The 26,175-nt window shown below is 43.4% G+C and overlaps 1 protein-coding gene across 2 annotated transcripts in view; it reads right to left on the bottom strand.

The window, feature by feature from the left end:
• The window catches only part of PKN2 (protein kinase N2), a 527,949-nt gene that overhangs the window by 408,801 nt on the left and 92,973 nt on the right, over positions 1–26,175 (bottom strand). The gene's annotated exons all lie outside the window — the stretch shown is intronic.

Here is a 26,175-nt window from a genome sequence, read left to right as displayed (position 1 = left end):
TATCTGATAGTTTTATGAAGCACCCTCACATGCCTCCAACAAGCTCTCGCTCTCGCTCTTTTTTTTTTTTTTTTTGCAAAATGGTGGGAGCAATGAAGGTGCTGGTGAAGGTAGTCTGGTTGTATTCACTAAACTGTTGCATGTCAAATGGTATTCTTAATTGAGCAGCCTATTTGAATCATTTGCATTGCTGCAAGCTGATCTCAAACAAAACTACTTTACTAATTTGTATTACTCATTTTCAGTGCCCTCTATAACTCAATTTAATGCTACATATCTGATGGACACATCTATTTCCTTTAAATACCAACTGTGTACGCAGTAGATTGTTTCCCTCTGCTCCGTTCCCAATGGACACGTATGTTTCCTTGCAAGCAGATCAAAGTGGGATACTTTGTGTTGTAAGGTGACAAAGTCTAATAAATATTTAAAAAGTCATGAACAGGGCACTGGAAAGAATACAAGAATGGTTAGCTCCTACCGAAGGTTTACACATCATGATGGTGAGGGTAAGTAAAGCTCTGGTTCTCAGCCTACAATTTTCTGAGATATCGAATTCTTTATCTGAAAGGAAGACCTTGAAAGTCAGGCTTCCTTCTTTTTAATGTTAAAGCAGCCGAAAACGTACGCTTCAAGAGCACTTATTCCTTAAAGACATTCTAGTCTGTAGGTCATGGCTGTAAAGTTACATTTAAATATTCCCCTAAGCATAATTAGTGTGGTCCAAAAAAATGTGAGTTTAAGTAGAATAGTTTTCCTGCTATACGTGGATCTTTATAATATGCATTACTTATGTCATCACTACATGTCGCAGTAGTTAATTATGTAATGTAACACTTTCATTCTCACAGCTTTGAAGTAGCAAGCGAATGTGTAATGCTGAATAAGCTCCATCGTCCTCTAAAATCAGTTTTGTATTTCCTGAAAAATGACTACAATAATTCACCATCATTCGGAAGATGGCAGTAGTAGCATGTGCAAGCACTCCAATTCTACTACTAAATGGCCAACCATCTCCCCTCTTTCAGTGCTCTCTCAACACTTACAAGGATTGAGGGGGGAGGACTGAGAAGGATATCAGGCCTCAAATACACTACGAGCTCCTACTGGAGAATCATTCATTTCAGAGGAGGTGCGCCTTTGCAGAGCATTTACACTCATGACTGCACAACTCTCACGCTACACACGTGCCACTCTTCCTGAGTAACACCATGCCTTACACAGGATTCTGATGACTACGCCAATGAATAAATGGCAGATGGTTAGCATTAACCATGATTAGAAAATGCCTACTGCCGCTTCCCTAATGTTCTACGGACTGCGTGAAGCAAGAAAGATGCTGGATAGAAGAAAAAAAAGAGAAGAAAACATATATAAACACAATTATTTAATAATGTTCAATAAATGACAGTTACAACAATGCTTCCAACTCAAATGGATCAAAAGTTGTGTTGAAAACTATCTGCAGTCTTCTATCCTAAAATATTCTGATTGCTGTGTGTATGCATTCTCTGGTGGCATTGACACACACCAGGGGTGTGCAACAGTTTCTGGGTGACTGAAAATGGAGCTAATATTTTTTAGGATGAAATGGGTAGCATGGTTTGTTGAGTCAAACAGCAACAGAAAGGAAAATGCCACAAAAACGTACACTGTGGAATTAGATGTACTTTTGGGTAAATTTACTTGATTAAAAGATGTAACTATGGTTGCAACACAGATCTAAAAGTGGTCACATTTTTAAAAGTGAAATGAGAACTAAAGATCTAGAAAACAGTTAATTTAATAAATAAAACATACATCATTCAAGTGAGATCTGCTGGCTCCCATGGCCAAATAAAGCAAACGTCATCAATACTGTGTTACACTTCTAGTTGTATTTTGATTAGTTATACCAATTTCTTCACAGATTCATCCATATCTAAACATACATTATGGGGTACAACAGTCCTCTTCACTGTCCTTAGCCTTCTCCATGTGAGATACTGGTATCTCTCCAGCTACCAGCAAGTAGCTCACACGAGTGCAGCCCAGCCTATTAAAGTAGAGGTTTTTGCTTGGCTGAATTAATATTTGTGTAATTAAATAGAAAGTGTGTATTCAAGATGAGAATGTGTGTAATTTCAGAATTCATAAGCTGTTGTGTGGGGGGAAATGGCTCAATTTCCAGGATAAATATAAAGCTGATATTTGAATGATAAATCATGCATCACTGAGCATTCTTAATACCATAACCATGCAGCCACAGAAATATGGTTATCTATTATCCATGCAGAACCATTTAAAATAGACTAACTCCTATTTATACTGGTGCTGGAAACCTTGCCTGATGCACTGAGATGATATCTGCTGGACCACTGCCTCCACGTTGCACTTAGACTAGCAGCCCACCGTCACATTAGTGACCACCAACTTAATTTAGCATTTTGACTTTATTTTAGCATTAGCCACTGCCACGTTAAAAGCTTCAAGTATTTTTCCATGTGCTTCTTGCTCATGTTTTTATTCTGTGTGTTCTCTCTCACCAAGGGCTTAGGTTGATAAGAAGGTACTAGGACTAGGAGGAACGGTTTTGTTTTAAGAGGGCACCTTGGGATTTTGGCTAATTCCCAATGTGTTCTTTTCAAAACTGACCTAAAGTAACCAGCATTTAAAAATAAAAAAAAAACACTTATGCAGTGGGAGGGAGTTTCTAGAACTCTCCTCTCGTTTGTTAAAAGTATGTAAGAGTCCCAGGTCGATGGTGGGAAGATTCAGAGACCTCAATCAGGATTGAGACGTTGAATGTCTGATATATTTCCCATGAGGGAAAATCTCTTTCTTGTTGCAGTCGAACCGGGGTCAACGACTTGCTGGCATGAAAAGGATGAAGCACCAGATATGCCCCATGGTGATTAATTTTTACTAATTATTTGCTTTGCACTGTGAATTAATATATAGGTCAATATAGATATTTGTATCTTTGCATGTATATATTTGCTGTGTATATGGCAGTGGAGAATAATTTGTACATGTTTTCATTTTATTGCTGTGACTATTTTTAAACGTGTGCTTTCAGCATGCTAATCTCCTTTAAGAACCTTGCAAAGTGATTCAATAAATGTCTTCTTTAGAGTAAGAAGTGCACTCCAGAGATTTTTGTCAGTGCATGAGTGTTTCAGCTCGGTCATTAGTGAAGCTAAACAGCCACTAATGAAATCTTGTTTGATGTGGTTACTATTACACCATTAATAATATCAGGGTGCTTTTCATTTAGCTGAGGTAGCACTTGTTACAGAAACGATTGGAGAACCCAGCCTTAGACCCACCTACCAATTGTCCTTGTGGAACCATTTTGGTACCCGACTTCAGTGAGGAGAGTGTTATTGTACGCAACAGGTCACCTGTCAAGATTAGGGATTCATCTACTTATTCCAAAGAAGGAGAATACAATATACAGTAATACAAGGAGAGCAACCCAGTTTCCCTTTCCTCCCACACACCAATCTCTCTGTTCAAAGGGGGTGTTATCAGCCTTTCTAGCAAGCTTAATAAAATAACGAAAGTCACTCACGTCGATACCAGGCTGGTACAATCAGCCCAAATGCCAAAACTCATCAGCACCTTCTCTTTGGCAGTATCTCGTATCTATGAATGTTTTCCCACCAGTCAGTCACTCTAAATGCAAATGTCAGCTTTCAGGCCATGGTGTCTTTTTCTTAGTCAGGACGATGACTATGCCTTCATTGTAAAGGATTAAGAAGAACAGGGGGTCCCTTACCAAACGAATACAAAGTTCAATTCTACATAGAAATGCCATGAGCTGTATGTGTATTACTAATGTAAAAAAATATGTTTATTAATCATCAGAAAATTAATGGTCAAGAAACATATGTGCAAAAATTGAATTTTCAGCATATTTAATACATTCACAATTTCGAAAGAATGTCATGAGTACAGCAATTATATGTATAGCAAATAAAACTTCAACACAGCAAAGAATAAATGTTGAACAGACTTACAACAGTCGAACTCAGACAAAATGATGTGACACACAATATCGAGTTTGTGTGTCCATGCACCATTGTGCCAATACTCGTACAAGAGAATTAATATATAAATAACGAGATGAGTTAAGGTACAACTTTGTCGAAGATGTTTCGATCCCCAAGACAATTTGCGCGGGATCATCATCAGGACTAAAGGAATATTGCTTGAGAAGAGCAGGTTTGTTTCAATACCCATAGTGAGCACATAGTGACTGAAAAAAAAACGAGTTAAAGCAATTGGCGCTGTGAATTCCTAACTGGAATGAAAGGCACACCGAAACCGGAGGAGAGGCCATCACACGCTGTAACAGAAGGAAGCGTGAGGTAGTGTGATGGCCAACAGCAATGTTCATACATGTTCTCAGTTAATACGCCTGGTGGAGGGGGGGGGGGTAGAAATCACACAAAGGAGGGCCATTTCACAAAATGAACCAATAAAAATGAAACATCTAAGACAAGCACAACAATAAGTGAATAGCAAGAGTGGGTGTGGTTAAAAGCCCACAGAAATATTACAACAGACTCTAGAGCGCTTACGCGCTTGACCCTAAAAAAAACAGAGGAGAAGAAGAAAGAGGCTAGTGTTAAAAAAATTAAGATGAAGTTGTCAGAAGCCTTACCCCAGTACTCGATTTTTGCAATCCCAATTAATCTTGAAAGTGCTTGTTAATGATGCATGACTGTTCCTGATCATTAAGTGGTGCTTCGGTATCCCACATGAGGAAACCAGAATACACCTCACACTGACCTACAAGTGATAAGGTTGAAAACAACTAAAGAGGGCGCCTATATGTTTGCACTCTAATTAGATGAATGTTGTTCATGTTTTACAATAAGCATTTTATTCCTAAGTATATGGGCTTGCTGGAAAAAAAGGATTAAAATATGGTGCTTCAGTCCTTTAATACAATAATCAATTATTAATTATTGGGGTGTATGCGTATAAAGACATTTTAGGGTGCAATATAAATATTAACTGGTGCCCGGAGAGCGTGGATATATAGTTAATACAAGTGAGATAATGCCACATGATTTGAAACACGAGTTGGTTTAACTCGCTCAGAACAGTTTACAAAACAATTTGGGTCAATTAAGCCGCAGGAAAGTTCGGACCTGAACTGCGGAGTAGTTCCAATTGTCCTGAAGTTCAGTGCTGTGACAGGTTCGAAGCCTTTCCAGCACTTAAGATAGACTTGAATGACGGTTGCTGAACTAACAAGCTGCACAAGTGCTTCACTCGGCAGCAGAAACAGTGTGAATAAATACTCCGGGAAAAACCGTTCAACACAGAATCCATTTAGGAAAACATAACCAACAATAATCCGCCTGACCTCGTACCCATTATAGAATTAGAAAGAGAACACTGAATATTAATTAAGGGAACCATGAACAACAGATAAGGATAGTTTTTCGTTAAAATTATTTCATTACAACTAACCAAATACCAAAACTGGCATGCAAAAGTGAAGCAGTTGCTTTTACTCAGTGTGGATTACCACTCACAACATTGCTCCAGGACGACCACTACTTCCCATTATCTCATAGCCGCCATGGCAAATCACTCAATATGTCCAATAACTAGCATTGGCAAAGCCAATAGGTCTTACCAATGTCATCTTTGGCTTTGCAATATTGAGCTATGCTTTACAGCTTCCAGCTTTTTCCTCGACAACGTGCATCATCACCATCAGCAAAAAAAAAAGAAATCTGGGGCAATGACGCAACCACAATCAGCGGTGTAGTCATTCCTGGTTTACGTGTTACAATGTATGCACGTGCCAGCAGAATGACGCCCGTAACATTTATTATATTTAGGATTACCACTTATATCAGTAAAATATTTGGAGCACAAAAGAGTTAAAAAATAAAATAAAATAAAAAGGACTGCAGGTGATGGAGGGTAACGGAGGGGATAGAAGCTGGCAGCGGGGGCAGGAAAGCATTGCAAAAGGGAGAGAAGAACACAGATGGGCATGGAGAAAAATACATGGAGAGAAGAAAACAGCATGGGGGAGACAAGAAAACACTGTTTCGTTAGGGACATATGAAAGAAAGAGGCACGCAAGAGCAAGGGCAACAAGAGCAGCAGCAGAGAGAAGCACACAAGAGCGAGAACACTGAGCGCAAGGGGGAGGGGCGTAACAGAGCCCCCCATAGCCTTTGCAGTGTGGGGGGGGGGGGCCTAGGCTTACTCATAATGGATGGGCCCCCCTAACCCTTACTGATTTTGAGTGTGGGGCCCCTTAAGCATATCGGGGGGGGGGTGCGGATCCTCATGTTTTGTTATGCCTCTCGCAAAGGGCATGAGGGCCAGAAGTACATGAAAGAGAACCAAGGAGAGCATGAGTGGGCATTTGAGGGGGAGCATAAGAGAACGAGAGAGCTGCAAAACACATCAACTCCCATTGAGTGTTTAATCAAAAAGAAGAAAAAGTAGTTCCCTGGAAGTGGATAGCAGAAGGATAAAAGCCAGCCAGTTAGAGAAATGGTAAAGAGGATATGCTTATGCTTCAGGAGAGGGTCAGAGACACAACGTACAAGCAAAGCCATCAAATAAGAAGCAAACCAATGACAGTCTAGCCAACCAATGATATGCACAGGTCCCTTTGCTAACAAGTGACACTGCCACACAAGTCCTGCTCTCTGCCACAATTGCGGCTAGAGATGTACTCCTTCAGCTCTTGCTTCTATCTACTAATAGCTAGGCTTGTGGTAAAAGACAAAGTAGTAAAAATAAGGCTGATGCATTCATGGCACAAGTTACAACTCCTTATAGCTGGGTAAAAATCTATTTGCTGGGGTTTGCTGTCACAGCACAGGGCGAGCTCTTTTAAGAGCTCCTGTAGCAGAAGCATGGAACACGTGACATCTGTGTGTGAAATGTAAATGTATAAAATGCATAAGATTAACATATTGCTGTAGTATAGAGCAACTAGGCTGTGACTGTCATACTTAACGTGTACCCACTAATGAATACAGAAGGAGCGCCGTATTAGTAAGCGCTTGTGCCTTGTGATCAGAACTGGTTTACAGTTATGTGCCGCTGGTGGTTATTGGTTGTTATTATTCGCAGCTCTAATGTCTGTCATACCGATAGTCCAGTAGTTGAGGGTATGAATTAATTGCAACAAAAAAAAACTTTCAAGAACAAATCCAACAACAAAAGGACAGAGTAAATGTCCTGTTTCTGGGAGAAATTTAATAAGCAACCCTTATGAAAGAAATTCACAAAACTATACATCAGGTTTCAGAAAAGACACTGAAACCAAAACACTCTAGAAACAATGAGCGCTTTGCGGTCATAGCTCAGTGTGAATGAGAAATGTGTGCCAATTACTAAAGCTTAAATATGCCACTCACCAACTCACTACTTTGTGCCCTACCAGCAAGCCACAAGACAATATTTCTTCATTTATAAACACCTATGATTGTCAGCACAAAGTAGAATATAACTTAATACCAGGTTGCACTATTAATCATCGACGAGATATTGCTTTACGAAGGTAGAACAAGTTTAAGCATTCATGAGGAGCTACTTCATGATGTTGCAGGCTCCACCACAAATCTGCTGGAAAAAAGGGAGGACTCTGGCATTAAACAGTAGTGAAGACTAACTTCTCTGTTGGGTGGGAACAATGAAAGGGGACCCCGGCGGTGGACACAGATTTCAAGACTACTGCTTCTGTAGCACAAGCAGCTAAGACTACTTGTCTTTGACCTTGACAATTTTATTAAAGAAGGGAGCTGTTCTGACAATCTAACAGGTTTATCTACTCCTTCCCGTTGGAAGGCAGGAGACAAGCACATGGGGACTGACTTATGGCAGTGTGGAACTGCAACATCTGGAGCACCCACGCCAAGCCCTGCCTGAGGCCCCTGCAGCACTGCTGTAAATAAATATTTACAAGCCAATAAAAATAATTGTATTCAAAAGTGTTAACATGTTAGGAAATAAAAAGTTAATGCACTTGGGGCCCCCGCTCCTCCCCACATCCGCTATGAAGCTCAGCTGGATTGAGCACTGGGGTAGAGGTGGAAGGGGGAGAAGCACTATCACTGCTGGTCAGTGAGGTACAGAATCCAATTACAACAAGCAGGGACGGAGTTGCCGCTGCAACATCCTGCATTTCAGGGCAACTCACTTATCTCTCCCTGCCTTTAAAAAAAAAAAAAAAGGAGGACAAATGTGCAAGCGCTATGGAGAGAGCAGCAGGCTCGAAGAGTTCCCCTGTGGAGAAGGGGGTATGGTACCTCAATCACAGCTGGAGCAGTGGACAGGGACGGATTAACTTGAATCTATCTGTGCTTGGTCCCTGCTCCACAGAAATGACCGGAAATGATGCTTCACCTGCACTATCCAATTAAGGAGGCTATAAAGAAGAGTGATGCTGAAACACACAAATAGTAGGCATGGGCGTGCTCCAAGTCCTTCTCTGTATACAACAGAGTCTTGCAAATGAGGTGCGTGCATTAACATATGGTCTTGCAGGCTCAACTCTGAAAAAACTGAAGGTCTAGCCTTGTGCCTTCTCATTCTATCCTCTCTGTTTTGGGAGGTGTCAAACGAGAAGGACATTAGCACGCAATAACGTGCCACCGCTCAGCTCATGTGCATGCCGTCACTATCCTGTAGAACCTTGTTTGGCATTAAGGAGAAGGGTGTCCACAGCACATTCCCGGAACAGAGCACCACCCCCTTATATAAACACTTTAAGAGGATGGTAGTGTCAGCCAGTCAACCACTGCCCTTGCACGAGCTACCATCAAGTACAAAGTTCTGGTAATATCTCATGGAAGGGACCATGCACCAGCTTGACCACCCAAACCACCACTTTTTTTTTTTTTTTTTTTACAGAATACATACTTAGCTTTTACTACAAAATGCTTGTCTTCTCTCACATACATATAGACATTTGATCCAACTACTACCCTCTAGTAGCAGTATTCTTCAACTTTTTGGGGTCAAAATCAACATATGGCATTCCCATGAGCTTCCCAACATCAGTAAATAAAACTGAAAGATCTGAAAGTTGTTTCCGAATGCTCATTATCATGGAAACCAACCTTCTATGCTATGCGATTACAAAGCCAGTACTGCAGGTTTCCATGGTCTTTTTCATGATTTTATTTTACGTTTTCGCATTTACTGATGCAGTCTCTAGATTCCAATCTGTTAAAGTGAAGTTCGATTGGTAAGACTCAGGAGGCACGAATGTGACAAGTTGCTTCACAATATCCTTCCCATTGTTGGCTCATATACAAAACGAGGGCTGCCTCTGTATAATCGCCTTAAATACAAAACAATGCATTGCCATCCAACCAACCAATAATACATTTATGTGTCCCTATATCCCAAACAAGGCCCATTTGCCTCTTACTGACATGGCTCTCTCCTCCATGAAACTGACTTCCAGAAACATCAAACACACAAACATTGATGGGAGGAATGTGTTTAAATGACAGTTTAAAGTATATGAAACATTTCTCCCATCACCTTTTGTGTGACTAATAACATCCTAATTTACCAAGAGTATGCCGCAAAGTGGATCCCTTGTTCACTGTGCCATAGGATCTAAACTATACCTCATTGACGAGGCCTAAACCATTCTGATGTTGCTTGTGTTTCATTCTGGAGGCGAACCTTGCCAGGCAGTTTGAAATGGACTGTTCCCAAGGGGAACGAGGGCAGTAGTGCTCTGCATATGGTGGGCAATTGTCTAAAATGGCACAGTTGGCGAAAAACATTGAGTGGTATGCTCCAGTGGCAGCTCCTCCATTTGGTCGGAGGAGCATCGCCTCCCCGCCAGCAGCGGCAGCTGCAAAACCTTTTAATGGCGGCCCACGGACGGGAGTGACGTGCACTGAGGGGGGAGTGCTCAGCATTCCCCCTTCCCAGGGCATTGTGTTTGGCCGATCGCCTCTGAAGGTTGCTGGGCTGGAGAGAGCCTGCCTAGGCTCTCAGTCTGCCTGAGAGCACCCTGGCTGGGCGCTCCCTGCCAATCCTGACGCTGCTCTGAGCCTTTAGAGGCAGAGGAGCGTTGAGGGAGAGAGGATCGGCAGAGGAGTTAAGTGTTTTTTGTTTTTTTGAGGTTTTTTTTATGTTTATTGTCGGCCCCCCGCCCCTTCTGCGGCCCTAGAGACGCTGCTGCTATGCTCCCTAAAGCAACTGCCAGTGATTTACAATATTTGCAAGCATTTTGACCATCACCTTTTGCACGACAGACGCAATGCTTAAAGTGGACAAGAGTAAACAATAAATGGGTTCCCTGCTCACTATGGAGCTCTGTCCACACCGATCTGCTTAAGACGGGCATCTAAATAGAGTGGCAGAGTGGACAAAAAACATTGAGTTGGAGATGGCCCACTGGGGATAGGAACAAGCTCAAGAGGGCTCCATTGACGCATGGTCTCCCAGGATGGGAGAAACCACTGCTTTTCCCCTGCAGCGCTCCTAAGCAAGTATGCCATAACCCAGAAGCATGTGGGAGGAATTAATTTAAACATTATCACTTGTGGGATAGGATCTGAGGCAGCCAGTACACACCCCAGGGCGTTTGTTGTACCAAACTATTTGACAATATTGCTGGTGTGCTTTCGTAATAAAAGGAAAGAAGATACACTTTCTTCACCTTTTGAATGTGAAAAATTAAATAAAGTTTGAACAAATGTTAGGTTTTTTCCAATGGTTTCTTAGGCTTGTAAATTTGTCAAAATTCAATATTGCTAATTTTAAATTAGAGGTATGGACAGAAGGACAATCTCTTTACCCATTCTGAATTACTCAAGCACCAAAACTGGTGCAAACTGACATGCCGTATTTATACGGTTATGCACCAGTGCAAATGTAATCTATAACCAAATTCGCTATAAATGGGTTTCTTATTCTTGGAATGACTCATTTCTGTTTTCGCATGTATCTGGCATAAAACAACCAGGAAAGATCTAATGTTGTACGAACATTTTTCAGGACAGGCAGCAAGCTGAATTCTGAGCAGAATGCGTCCATGTTACAATCTATGCATTAGAACAGGTGTGGCGTGCAGTGGTGGCGTCCTCTTTCATTTGAAATTCTTTAGAGACAAGACAATTCTAATACCCCAAAAAAATATTCACCCTGATAACATGATACCCATCACAGCAGCATGGATCTCAAGAGCAGATAGAAAACGTAAGGCTAAACAAAGCTTGCCTCCATTAAAGGAGATCCCAAAGAGCGAGCAGCAGCTCAAGAATGCTAAACCAGAAGTTTGGCATTTATGATTTAGTACACAGTTACTTTATGCAGCTGCCTTAACTTTGGCACACTATTAAATGCGAGGTTGATGAAAAAAATAAGCCGTGCCATTAAACAAAAATCTTATAGAAGGAAGTGAATGACCTAGACAGCCAAATATTACTCCATATAACCTTCTTACTTAGGTCTAGCACAGCAATTCAGTTTTAAATATAGAACGTCGTCGCGGTGCTGGCATGTTACAACTGCAAAACGCTGTTCTCATAGCAAGCAGGCGAGTACAATCTCCCTATTAACCAGTGTTAAGTATTTTCTTAGAACATGTGCGTTCTGAAATCAGAAGAACATGCCTGTAATAAAAATGAATCACTTCTCACTTCTAACCCCTATTACAAGCAACTAATGATTTAACTACATTGGTCTGCATGTACAGGTGAAGCTGCGCTCCACGGCTTTCTTGGCTTCATATATCCTTCTCTCCGACCCTGTGGGAGAGGAGCCGCATTACAAATAAAATTGTGATAAATTCTCCAAAACTAGGCAGGCCGGAGCTACCTACCTGCTGACACCCTCAGCCTGCCACCTTCCCTATAGAACATCATACCAGTACAAGGAAGCAGCTGAACAGTCTGGTAGAGCCCCACCCAATTCCGCTTTGGTACGAGGGACACACCTTTTTCATGTCCTAAAATCGGCTTACCCGACCAACATTTCTGATGCCCCCCTACTTGCATGTAACTGCTGTTTCAATCTGGCTGCCACCTCCGGTTCCTGCCTGCAAACAGTCAAATCTATAAGTCTGGTTTACAGGAGCATTAAGACAAAGGGGAGCACTGCTTTTAATATATCCCAGGTTGCCATGAGCAGTATGTGCTATTTTCCACCGTATTCTGGGACTTCTAGTTTTCTTTTCGTTTTTTTAATAGGAGCTATAAGTACACATCAGGAACGCAAAGGAAAAAAGCAAGACTGCATGCACTACTCATTTCTGACCTAGGTCAGCCTCGCGGATTTTTGACGGAGTGCAAGCAGCGATGGTTAGATGAGATAAAGTACTTCGCACATACATTTTCAAGTATACTGTAAGTTACATTTGGCGTTCCAAGATCATATACCAGCACTCAGACTATGGCCTTGTGCTTCTGTATGGTCACAAAATCACTAGCCACCTACAATAACCTTTTAATGTACAACTAGAAGTACCTAATCCAATACCAAAAATGTATTGAAAGTTTCCAAAAAGGTTCCTCCGTTTGGTAAACTTCACCAACTGGATTAATGGAAATCTTCATAACCCTAATGGTAGTGATACTAAAGTGGAACAGAGTGATCAAAATGTATTCTAATTCTGAAACACAAGGCTCATCATTACCTCAAGTCTGAGGTTTGTTCACTGTAATAAGTGTATCGTATCGGCATACAACAGAGGAAAAACTCCAGGAGAGTAAAGGCTCCATCCTTAAGTGAGGCGTTTGTTGCATGACAACATACCACAGCACACTCGTATGTCCCTAAGTCAAGCAACCGTGTCCATCCACGCTTCACCAACCTATATTCTCTCCCTGCACTTTAAAATATAAACCCACTTCACAAGACTATAAGCTGGTTCGTTACATGTAAGGCATCATGTGAAATAGGCATGAACGTGTCCTGCTTGTGAATATTTAATTTACAACTTGACAAATACAAATGTAAACACATGCACATGAGCATAAGCGACAACATGTCACGCTCGTGCACGCAACACATCATCCACCCCCTTTCTTTTAACCCCTACGGTGCGCCTTGGACGAGGTGATCTCGTCCAAGGCACCGGTTCTCCCCATGGGCCCCCCACCCACACACCCCGGTCGTGAATGGAAGGGATCCTTCCACCCCGATCCCCCTCCACCCCCCTCTTTGACGTCAGTGCGCATTGCGCGCTGATTGTCACAGAGGCCTCCTCCTTTGCGCTGGAAGCTCATCTTCCAGCGTGCTCGGAAGAGAAATGCAAAGCATTTCTCTTCCGATCACTTGGAGGAGGCCCGGAGAGGCTGCAAAGGGAAGGAAATGTATTTCCTTCCCTTTGAAGTCTCTCTCAGTGTTTCAAAAGCCGGATTGTAAAGCAATCCGGCTTTTGAAACGCCCACTAGACACCAGGGATTTTATTTTTATTTGGAAATTGGCATAAGGGAGCGACCCCTTGGGCAAGGGTCGCTCTCAGGGGGAGGCTTTTTTTTTTTTTTAAGGCCTTTTATTAGGCCGATCTGCCCCCGGGGGGCAGAAACCTCTAGGCAACAGGGATCATTTTTTTTTTTTTTTTTTAAGAGGTGGGGAGCGACCCCTTAGGCAAGGTTCGCTCCCCTAGGGGGCAAATTACATTTAGGCCATTGGGCAGATTGGCCTATTTTTATGAGGCCGATCTGCCCCCAAGGGGGAAGGAACCTACTAGACACCAGGGAGGTTTTTTTTTCTTCGTGAATTTCAAGCAAGGGGAGCGACCCCGTAGGCAAGGGTTGCTCTGGGGGCGGTTTGGGGGACAAATTAATTTTAGGGCTATTGTTATTAGGCCGATCTGCCCCCGGGGGGGGGGCAGAAACCTCTAGGCACCAGGGCACATTTTTTTTTTTGTTTGTTTGTTTTTTTTAGAGATAGGGAGCGACCCATTAGGCAAGGGTCGCTCCCCTGGGGGCAAATTGTATTAAGATCATTTTGCCCCCCTTGGGGGCATATCGGCCAATTTTAGGTCAGGGGCAGGAACCACTAGGCACCGGGGATTTTTTTTTTGCGCCAATGTCACGCAAGGGGAGCAATCTCGTAGGCAAGGGTCGCTCCCAAGGGCGGATTGGGGGGAAGCAAATTTATTTTAGGCCATTTCTGCCCCACCCCCGGGGCAGATCGGGCTATTGTTATTAGGCCGATCGGCCCCCAGGGTGGGGGCAGAAACCTCTAGGCGCCAGGGCAAATATTTTGTTTGTGTTTTCTTTTTTTTCTTTTTTTTTTTTAAAGAGATGGGGAGCGACCCATTAGGCAAGGATCGCTCCCCTGGGGGCAAATTGTATTTAGACCATTTCTGCCCCCCTTGGGAGCAAATCATCCGATTTTAGGTCAATCTGCCTCCAAGGGGGGGCAGAAACAACTAGGCACCGGGGATCTTTTTTTTTGCGCCAATGTCACGCAGGGGAAGCGGCCCCGTAGGCAAGGGCCGCTCCCCGGGTGGGTTTGGGGGGCATATTTATTTTAGGCCATTTCTGCCCCCCCTGGGGCCGGCTGAGCTAGAGGCCAAAATCCACAGGTAGGCACTTTGTAAAAAAAACACCTCTGTTTTCTGTGAAAAAATGTGATGTGTCCACGTTGTGTTTTGGGCCATTTCCTTTCGTGGGCGCTAGGCCTACCCACACAAGTGAGGCATCATATTTATCGGGAGACTTGGGGGGAACGCTAGGTGGAAGGAAATTTGTGGCTCCTCAGATTCCAGAACTTTCTGTCACCGAAATGTGAGGAAACGTGTTTGTTTAGCCAAATGTTGAGGTTTGCAAAGGATTCTGGGTAACAGAACCTGGTCAGAGCCCAACAAGTCACCCCATCTTGGATTCCCCTAGGTCTCTAGTTTTAAAAAATGCACAGGATTGGTAGGTTTCCCTAGGTGCCGGCTGAGCTAGAGGCCAAAATCTACAGGTAGGCACTTTGCAAAAAACACCTCTGTTTTCTGTAAAAAATTGTGATGTGTCCACATTGTGTTTTGGGGCATTTCCTGTCGCAGGTGCTAGGCCTACCCACACAAGTGAGATGCCACTTGTATCAGCAGACTTGTGGGAACGCTGGGTGGAAGGAAATTTGTGGCTCTTCTCAGATTCCAGAACTTTCTGTCACCGAAATGTGAGGAAAATGTGTTTTTTTAGACAAATTTTGAGGTTTGCAAAGGATTCTGGGTAACAGAACCTGGTCAGAGCCCCACAAGTCACTCCATCTTGGAATCCCTGAGGTCTCTAGTTTTCAAAAATGCACAGGTTTGGTAGGTTTCTCTAGGTGCCGGCTGAGCTAGAGGCCAAAATCTACAGGTAGGCACTTTGCAAAAAACACTTCTGTTTTCTGTCAAAAAATGTGATGTGTCCACATTGTGTTATGGGGCATTTCCTGTCACGGGCGCTAGGCCTACCCACGCAAGTGAGGTATCATTTTTATCGGGAGACTTGGGGAAACATAGAATAGCAAAACAAGTGTTATTGCCCATTGTCTTTCTCTAAAAAAAATTCTTCCAAATATAAGAGAGTGTTTAAAAAAAGACGTCTATTTGAGAAATGCCCTGTAATTCACATGCTAGTATGGGGACCCCGGGATTCAGAGATGTGCAAATAACCACTGCTCCTCAACACCTTATCTTGTGCCCATTTTGGAAATACAAAGGTTTTCTTGATAGCTATTTTTCACTCTTTATATTTCAGCAAATGAATTGCTGTATACCCGGTATAGAATGAAAACCCACTGCAGGGTGCAGCTCATTTATTGGCTCTGGGTACCTAGGGTTCTTGATGAACCTACAAGCCCTATATATCCCCGCAACCACAACAGACCAGCAGTGGTAACGGTATATTGCTTTCAAAAATCTGACATTGCAGGAAAAAGTTACAGCGTAAAACGTAGAGAAAAATTGCTGTTTTTTTCACCTCAATTTCAATATTTTTTTTCCCAGTTGTTATTTTCTGTAGGAAACCCTTGTAGGATCTACACAAATTACCCCTTGCTGAATTCAGAATTTTGTCTACTTTTCAGAAATGTTTAGGTTTCTGGGATCCAGCATTGGTTTCACGCCCATTTCTGTCACTGACTGGAAGGAGGCTGAAAGCACAACAAAAATCGTAAAAATGGGGAATGTCCCAGTAAAATGCCAAAATTGTGTTGAAAAATTGTGTTTTCTGATTCAAGTCTGCCTGTTCCTGAAAGCTGGGAAGCTGGTGATTGTAGCACCGCAAACCCTTTGTTGATACCATCTTCAGGGAAAAACACACAAGCCTTCTTCTGCAGCTCCTTTTTCCCATTTAAAAAAAAAAGAAAAAAATGACATTTTCACTGTATTTTGGCTAATTTCTTGGCCTCCTTCAGGGGAACCCACAAAGTCTGGGTACCTCTAGAATCCCTAGGATGTTGGAAAAAAAGGACGCAAATTTGGCTTAGCTAGCTTATGTGGACAAAAGGTTATGAGGGCCTAAGCACAAACTGCCCCAAATAGCCAAAAAAAGGCCTGGCACAGGAGGGGGAAAAGGCCTGGCAGCGAAGTGGTTAATGTCAAAATAAAATCCTGGAACTTCATAGGTGGACAAGATCTCCCATTCCTAAGAGCAAATTTGACAGCATTTTCTGCTCTAGCATTCATTCCTGTGTTCTTGACACACTCCTGTTCAGCCACATCCAAAAAACCATAGCTCCCATGTTTGTCAGAACTTAGTTCTTTACACCCTTGAACAGCAATACCATGTTATTGTTCCAGACACTTCCTCTGTCTATCCAGCTACGAAATCCTTTACCATCCATCCTCCACTTAAGGCAAACCATATCACCAACTTTCAGAACCTCCGTTCTTACAACCCCCCTCCTTTTTATAAGTTCCCGTTTCATTTCAACCATGTACTCCTCCATTCTGCTTTAGATTTCTTTAAAATCTAACTCTGCAATCTAATTAAAAGTTTTAGTTTTATTCTTCAACCACCAGGGAACTAACTTTGTAGTCAGTTTTTGCCCTCCAAGTGACTCAAAAGGGCTCACATCAGTCACAGAGTTTGGTGAAGTTCTGTACCCCAACAACACAGATTGCAATAAATTTTTCCAATTCAAACCTCCTTTGACAGACAACTGAATCGCTTCTCTCTCAACGTGACCGTTCGGTTCGGGATGAAACACAGAAATTCCATTATGCAACACTCTGCACTTCTTCAAATAATCCTTTATATATTTACTATTAAACTGGGGTCCTTTATCCATTACCACTTCCTGGAGAATGCCTTCTCTACAAATAATTTCATCCAAAAACTCTACTACATTTACTGAAGTAACATCCTTTACCATTTTAATCTCAGGCCATTTTGAATATTAGTCAACTAACACAATACCAAAAGCCTACTGTCTTGGTAAACAGCTAACGGGCTAATAATATCTAGATCAAGCTTCCTCGTTGGTCCTTCAGGAAACGCAACTGGTTGTGGTTCAGTAGATAATGCTTTACGGATTTGTCACTTTATGCGCATACTCTACACATCTTTACTTGGTGTTCAATAAGTATCTATCCCCGGCCACCAAAAATAATCTACTCTAACACACCTAATGCTCGAGATACCCATAAGACCTTCATGAGCCATACTCTCAATTATTCTTCTCAGGTTAAATGAAGGTATGAACTTGTCACATCGTATCACAATACCATTCTCTACATCCAATTCTTCCTTTATTTTGAAATAAACCATTAAATCTCCTGGGATTTTCCTTTCCTCTGACCAACCGCACAAGCTAAACTGTATTACTTTGTTTAGTTCACTATTTCTCTCCATTTCATCTTTCTATTTAGTTTCCTGGATAATAGGTTGTTCTAATCCTACTAAATTGGTATCTTGCAGCATAAACACTACCTTGCATTCATCTACATCCACTTCATTGGGGTCATTTCCTGGCACAGGTAATCTGGACATGCAATCAGCAGGCATACTAACCTTCCCAGACATGTACTCAAGCTCATACTGGAAATTTTGCAATCTAGATGCCAATCCGGCTAAACTTGCATACATGGCCCTCCCTCCACCAAGCGCTATCCTACATACCAGTGGTTGTCATCTGTTTTAATGATAAACTTTATCCCCCACACAAAACTCCTAAAATGTTCTGCACCCCACACATGCCAATAATTCCCCTTAATTACGGAGTAATGGGGGCATGGCCAGCAGCCAATGAAGCTGCACCGGCGCTCCGGGGCCGAGAACAGGGCCCAGGCAGAATCCTGCCTTAAAAAAAAGCCCAAAAACTTAACTAAAAGCGGTCCCGATAATAGGGGACCCCCGAGCAGAAGCCTGTGAGGTGACATCGCCCAAGAGCAGAGGTACGGAAAGAAAAATGTAAACGAGCTACACCACGCGCAGATCCCAAAATGGCAGCCGCACCGGGAAACCAACTTCGCACCGATGAAGCCGCGGAGCTCCTACCGCAAACCCAGACACCCGACTCCCCGTGCTGAACTGAGGAAGAAATGGTGACACGACCCGGAGAACAAAAGAAGCGGCAAAAGTAGAACAACGGAACAACTGTGAAACCCAGGTGAGAGCGCAGAGCCGGGCGGACCGGGGGTCAGATGCAAGGGAGAAAGAACATGAATGCGGAGACAGCGGGTTGCACGGCGAACAACTAGCTCAGGGACATCACCAACCAAGAATTCCTGCTCCCACCGGTGTCCTGACATAATCAAATGCTCACCGCAACGGGACGCGCACAAGGAGCCACATCAGAGACACTAAAGTGTTTCAAGTACAGCTAGCTCAACCCCACCTCACACGAACCAGCCCGCCAAACTTCACCAATCAACCAGGGGCCTGAAAGACGCAGCGATCGTCACCCCTGGACCACCGGAGACTCACACACAGGGGCCCTTCGCGAGCGAGAGCCGAGTTAACGCACAGCCGGGAGAGCAGGAAGCAGCTGAAAGATCAAACACCTTGAAACCAGAAAAACGAAATAACCTGCCCGCTGGGCTCCAACAATCAGTCAGGGGCCAGAGAGACGCAGCGACTGTCGCCCCCTGGGCCACTGGAGACTCTCATACAGAAGGATACCCATCACCAGGGGCCCGTGTTGCGCTTGAAACCCAGCAATGAACACAGCGGCGAGGAACAGGATGCAGAGCGCTCTCCCCACCGCAGATTGAAATCGCTGCCCAATAATCCCCGACCTGAAACCGCACCACACCTGAATCACCCGGCAACGGCACCAATTCGCCTGGGCCCAGGACAGTCACCACGGCCGGGTTTCTTCTCACACACCACCCAACGATAAGAACAGCAAAATGGGCAAACCCAAAAAACGAGAAGGACAAGACCAAGAAGAACTGATGACCAACAAGATGCCCGGACAACCTCCTCATCCGGATCCCAAGACCACACCAACTCAACAAGAAACAACCTTGGACACACTCCTGCAGGCCATAAGAGAATCTCGTGAGGTTCTTGAACAGAAAATAGATAATCTAACCGTAGACTTATCACTATTACGAGACAACCATCGCAAATTAACAAAAAGGGTAGGATCTGCGGAGAAAACACTAAACCTGGTGACGTCAACTCAAAAAACAATGACCATAGAGACGGCCGAACTCCCAGCAAGAATCAAAACACTAGAGGCCAGAGCAGAGGATGCGGAAAACCGCTCCCGCAGGAGCAACCTGAGACTAACCGGAGTGCCGGAGGGGTCAGAGTCTTCCACGGCAAATATGGAAACATTTTTAGAAAACTGGATCAAAGACACCATCCCTTCCGAAGGCCTATCAGTATTTTTTGCGGTCGAAAGAGCCCACCGGGTCCCCGGCAGACCCCCTCCACCGGGAACCAGACCTCGCCCAATCATAGCCAAACTACTGCACTTTAAGGACAGGGACTATATCCTATCGCAAGCCCGCGCCAAAGGGGAAATCACACTAAATAACCAGCATATTATGATATTCCCCGATTTTACCAAGGAAACCCAATCCCTGAGGGCCTCATATAATGACTGTAAACACACCCTGCGCGAAAAAGGCATCAAATATGCAATGCTATTCCCAGCTAAACTGAGAGTCGAACATGATGGCAAGACACACTTTTTCTCAAACCGGCAGCTAGCAGGAGACTGGATGGAAACTCTTAGCTTCACACCATCAAGTACACAGAGTAGGTCCTCTCGCCCAGTTGGCAAAAGACGAGGTAGATCCACCAATAGAGTATTGGATATAGCACCCCCTAGACACCAATCTTTACAGGAAATGCGTGAGGCAATAGACACAGCAGCAACCCTGAGCAAAAGAACCTTACACGATTCACAAGCCTCAGGAGACGCCTCAGACCACGACTCAAGCTGTGGGAGCTTCTCCGTCTCTTCGCAAGACACCTGCACTAACCTCCCAAAAATCACCCCCAGAAAATCAGAAGAAATCATCTAATACCTCTTGAATCGGACACAGCAAACTTAAACTACCATTTGATCTTCACTAGCACACGGCCCTCTCCGAGAAGAACCCGACATGCAACCAAAAGTAAATAATAATCCACTAAGGGCTGCAGATATACCTCTACCGGGCCCCGGAACCGACCTGGAGTGTAAGCTCTCACCCGTGGCGCACCTCCCACCACCAATAGGTCATAAGACAAGTTAAATGGTTTGGACGGGGAAAGTTTTATCATCCGGTCCTGGGGAGAGGGAGTTGGGGAAAACCTTTGTTAGTGTTGGGAAGGGAATAACTCATGCAAACACAACCACAATAGTTGGAAGAGCTCAAACCAAACATAGGTCACTAAACCTGACCACACACACCGCAGAGCACACATCTAATCCTGTTAATGTAATACAGATCAATCTAGTCAATGACGACACAGTATAAAATAATAACATGGAATGTAAGAGGCCTAAATAACATGTCCAAACGATATAAAGTCCAAAACTACCTCAAGCGTAGAGGAATCCATATAGCCCTACTACAAGAAACCCACCTCAAAGAACAGGAAGTCAAAGCCCTTAGCAAAAGATGGAGGGGTCAAATAATAGCCACTAACTATTCCGCTTACGCTAGGGGGGCACTGATAAGGATCCGCCCTGGGGTCCCCATACAAATACTTCATAAGAGCATTGACAGAGAGGGAAGGTACGCAATGATAAACGGGAGACTAGGAGGAAAAGAAATAACTATAGGAAGTATATACGCGCCAAATCACAATCAAAGTAAATTCCTGGACAACCTGTCACTAGAAATACGCCCTCTGCTGGCAGGCATAAACATAATAGGGGGGGAATTCAACTGCATAGCTAGTAACTCTCTAGACAGATCACACCCACCAATATCCCAATCCCAATCACTGAATACTGCAAAGCAGTTCGTAGAATGGCAACAACACTGGCAATTAATAGATAGCTGGAGAACAACTAACCCACAGTCAAGGGACTACTCATACTACTCACCAGTACACGACCTACACGTTAGACTCAACACCATTCTGGTGTCTCCCGAAATACAGAGCGACATGATTGCAGCGGAATACCTTAGTAGAACGATATCATATCACAACCCCCTATTATCTACTCTATCCTGGGGCAGAGAAAAGCCCACAATACCAACATGGCGCCTTAGAGTAGAAATGCTCGAAGACGAAGCGTTCAAAAACAAACTACACGTAGCCATAGGAGATTTTTTTTTAAATCAATGGAGGAACCGCATCCACTAGATTCATCGAATGGGAGACTTTTAAAATAGTGATCCGGGGCAAGTGCATTGCCGAAAATATAGGTGTCCAAAAATCAATAGAAGCAGAACTTTTACAATTGGAAGAATCTCTTAGAGACCTAGAAAGAAGGCGCCCCGCACAACCTGACTTACACCCCACACTGGTAGCAACCAGGACAAAAATCTGCGCAGCAAGCACCAAACTTGCTCGCTTTGATTACAAACAATACCTAACCAGACAACACGCAGAAGGGGACAAAGCTAGCGCTCTACTAGCCTGGCTCGCAAAACCCCCCCCAAAAAACAAACCACCATAGTTGAATTCGAAAATTCGCAAGGCACACAGGTATACACTCAAAAAGAGATAAATGCCGTCTTCCACGATTACTATGCTAATCTATATGCACCCCCCTCTGAAACATTGTCCACCACCCAGTTACGCGAATTGGAAGCCCTCTCCACCCCCAGCCTGGATGCAGAAATAAAGTAATCTCTAGCACTACCTATAACAATTACCGAAATAAAAACAGCCATCCAAAGCATGGCAGGGGGCAAAGTTCCAGGAGCAGATGGGCTTCCACTAGAATTTTACCATCAGTACCAAGACCTGCTAGCCCCCCACCTCTGCAAATTATACGCAGAAGCATGGAATAGCAATGTTCTACCTCAATCGACTAACGTAGCCATTATGATCCCATTGCTGAAACCGGACAGACCCGCCACAGATGTCCGCTCTTACCGCCCCTTATCCATGCTCAATATAGACTATAAAATACTTAGCCGTATCTTAGCCGACAGACTGCTCCCCCCACATGACCTCACTGATACATCAAGACCAATCAGGCATCATACCCAAACGCAGCACATCCCAAAACATTAGACGCCTAACATCAATACGTCACTCCTTGCCCCCAAATATACCTAAGGCAGCAATCATTTCGGTTGACATAGAGAAAGCATTCGATAGTCTGTGGTGGGACTACCTAGAACAAGCCATGCTGAAAATGGGACTAGGTGAAGGGTTTGTAAAATGGACCAAACTGCTATATACTAATCCCACCGCAAGAGTAAGAACAGGCAACTACATATCCCCCCGCTACAGGATGAAAGGGGTACCAGGCAAGGGTGCCCACTGTTCCCCCTTCTCTTTGCAATTGCAATAGAACCACTAGCCCAAATGGCTAGATCCGGCTCCTACTATAAGGGTATCCCAATTAACAACTGGACTCATCACATCGCTTTGTACGCAGATGACATGCTACTCTTCCTACAAAACTTAGAGACGGAACAACCAGGGGCCATGAGTATGCTAGACAATTACGGAGCTGCTTCCGGACTCCAGATTAACTGGAGGAAGTCATCCATTTTTCCACTGCACGCTGACACCACAGAACCCACCAATACAAGAGGTCTTCCATGGTCCCCTAACACTTTTAAATACCTAGGAGTAAGGATCTATCACTCAGTAAACGATCTGCTAGAAGGAAACATACAGGGAGCACTTAGAGGGATTAGAACTAGCATGCGCTTCTGGGAAACGCTACCTCTAACAGTCACAGGCAGAATTCCTCTCCTTAAAATGATAGTGCTGCCTAGATTGCTATACTATTTTTCAACTATCCCACTCATAATCCCGAAATAAACATTCAAAGAAATAGAGACCATGTCAACAAACTTCATATGGGGCCAGAGCAGACATAGAATAGGAATACGAACTCTCCAAAGACATACAGCCGAGGGAGGCTTAGCAGCCCCGGACATGGAAATCTACTACTGGGCAGGCCAACTACAATGGATTGCAAAACTACTATGCAACCCCCCAAATACTGCCGAACTGCGCCTCCCCTTAAACTGCCCTATACACAGAATAGCGGGAATTCTATTGAACCCCTGGAAATCCAAAGATAGACTTCCGATGGAATGGGAGTCATCCAGACATTGCTGGTCCCAATACCTAAAACACTCACACATCAAAACTCCATATACACCGGAAGTCCCGCTGTCCTGCCTGACTAATATTTCAGGGAAATAAGCCATCCCAGGTCTCAACAAACTGATATCTTATAACATTACTAAATTGGGAGACCTATACAATAGAGGGAAAATGTTCACCTACGCTGAACTACAAAACCAATACAACCTCCCCCCCCCGGTTTATTTATCACCCACAATGCCATCATCAAAATCGCTCACAAAGCTTGGAGGACAGGGACCCTCGAACGCCCCACCCATAACAGTTGCAAAATCATTTGCTCAATAGGGGACCAAAAAGGAGTAGTATCAGGAATATATAAAACACTACAATCTAGCACACGCCTGCCATTAGTAAAACTTAAATCCAAGTGGCAAACAGAACTAGGCACCACCTGGGATGAAACACAATGGGACCAGCTCATATCACGTATTTATCCAGTATCCATAAATGCCAGGTTCAAATTAATAAATCTGTACATCTTCCACAGAGCTTATCTAACCGCACAAATGATCTTTAAAATCTATGGTAAAAATAACGAAAAATGCCCTAGATGCGCAGAACCTACAGCAGGCTTTCTACACATGCTCTGGAACTGCCCTCACCTCAACGCATTCTGGGAGGGGATCTTTGCAAAAATATCAGCCAGCACTGAAAGATCACTGAATAACTCTCCAACAGCGGCCCTGTTGGGGGATTTCCCAAGACCGTCAGCCCTTAAAATATCCAACAAGTTCATATACCTAGCCGTAATCCTGGCAAGACGTGAAATCACCTCCAACTGGAAGTCCCCAACAGGCCCACAATTGACCAGATGGCAAAACACAGTCGAGAAATGGGCGGACACAGAAGGATCAGTTCTAATGCGCGAAGCACTTCGAGAGCAAAGACCCAGAGACGACGCCGCGCAGTGGGACTCAATTCTGGAAAAACTAAAATCCCCAAAAACATCTACCACAGAAGCAAATGTAACTACCTCGGACACTGACACAGACTCAAACACGGCACTTGAACAATAAAGCTCTGCGAAAGAAGGAAAAAAAAAAAACACAGTAGCTAAACCTATTGAGACTCGCCAACAGAGAACTATATCACATAATCGGAGTTTCATGAGGGAAGGGAGGGGGGTTCAGTTATATAAGTAGAGTAATTACTATATCAGCGTTATTGTTATGTTACAAAACTTCAATAAAATCTTATTTAAAAAAAAATTACAGAGTAATTTTTTTCTGCATCACGCAAAGTCCTTGATTCATACGCTACCATCCACTTCTTGCCGAAATATCTCTGCATTAACAACTACCCCCTACCCAGTTCACAATTGCTGGCATCAACCATGATCAAGCATTGCTTCCCTATGATGAAAGGTTTAAGACAAGCTGCGTTCACAATTCGTCCCTTTAAAACATTGAACACTGCAGTCATACCATCAGTCCATTCAAATTTCATATATTTTTTTTTAGGTAAAGGTCTGAAAGAATCCACTTTCGATGCATAGTTTGGAATACATTTTGCGTAGAATTCAGACAGCCCAAGGAATGCTACTAACTGCTCTTTGCAGGTGGGAACAGGGCCATTAGTAAGGTTTTCTGCAGTGTTACTTTTAAGTTTGATACCATTACCACTAATACAATATCCCAGATACTCAACCTCAAATTTCTTAAATCTATATTTTTCTGACTGTTAGTATTGAACCCTTTGATGCCAAAGCCACTAAAACACACTTTACAATATTACCATACTCTCCTGCATTTTTGCAGAACGCCAGTATATCATCTTGAAAGGCTAGAGCCCCTTTCAAATCTTCAAGAATTTCTTTCATTAGCCGTTTGAAAAACAAACGATGCACTAGGTAGGCCAAAAGGCATTCGACAAAACCTAATAATCCCTCTGGAGTGATGAAAGCTGCAAGGGTTTTTGATTGTTCATTGAAACGCACTTGGTGGTAAGCACTCACTAGGTCCAAACAAGATAACACTTGTGCCCCTGCTAGAGTGGTCATCATTTCATGTAGATGGGAAAGAGGAGGAGCATCCACCCAAACAGCACTATTAAGACCGTGCAAATCAACACAGAGTCTCAATTCCCCAGAAGATTCAACTGAAATCACCACTGGAGACATCCATGGTGATGATTCTACAGGTGCAATAATTTTTTTTCACACGTATCACAGCAAATGTTTACATTTGTCCCTGTAAGACAGCTGTACATTCCTCATCCTATGGTGTGACGGAATAGCATTGTCACACAAACCCTTAATATTCCCCCAACTTATCACTGAAAACATTAGGAAATTGTGACTTTAATTCTTGAACACATTTGTTGATGTTACCATTATTAGTGTTAGGTAGATTTCCAAAAGTGTACACAGGAGGATCAGCCCTTGGGTCTAATCTAATCCTCATTTCTTCCCAGTGTGGCTAAACCAATAACGATTGTTCACTTCCAGCCACATACATTTTCCATTATGTGCTGCGTCCATCAAACTCTAGATTAGCCCAAAAATAGCCAACTAGGT

The sequence above is a fragment of the Pleurodeles waltl genome, chromosome 4_2 (assembly GCF_031143425.1).
Source record: "Pleurodeles waltl isolate 20211129_DDA chromosome 4_2, aPleWal1.hap1.20221129, whole genome shotgun sequence".
NCBI lineage: Eukaryota > Metazoa > Chordata > Amphibia > Caudata > Salamandridae > Pleurodeles > Pleurodeles waltl.
Note: the sequence above shows the minus strand (reverse complement) of the source record. Positions and strands in the feature narration are given on the sequence as shown.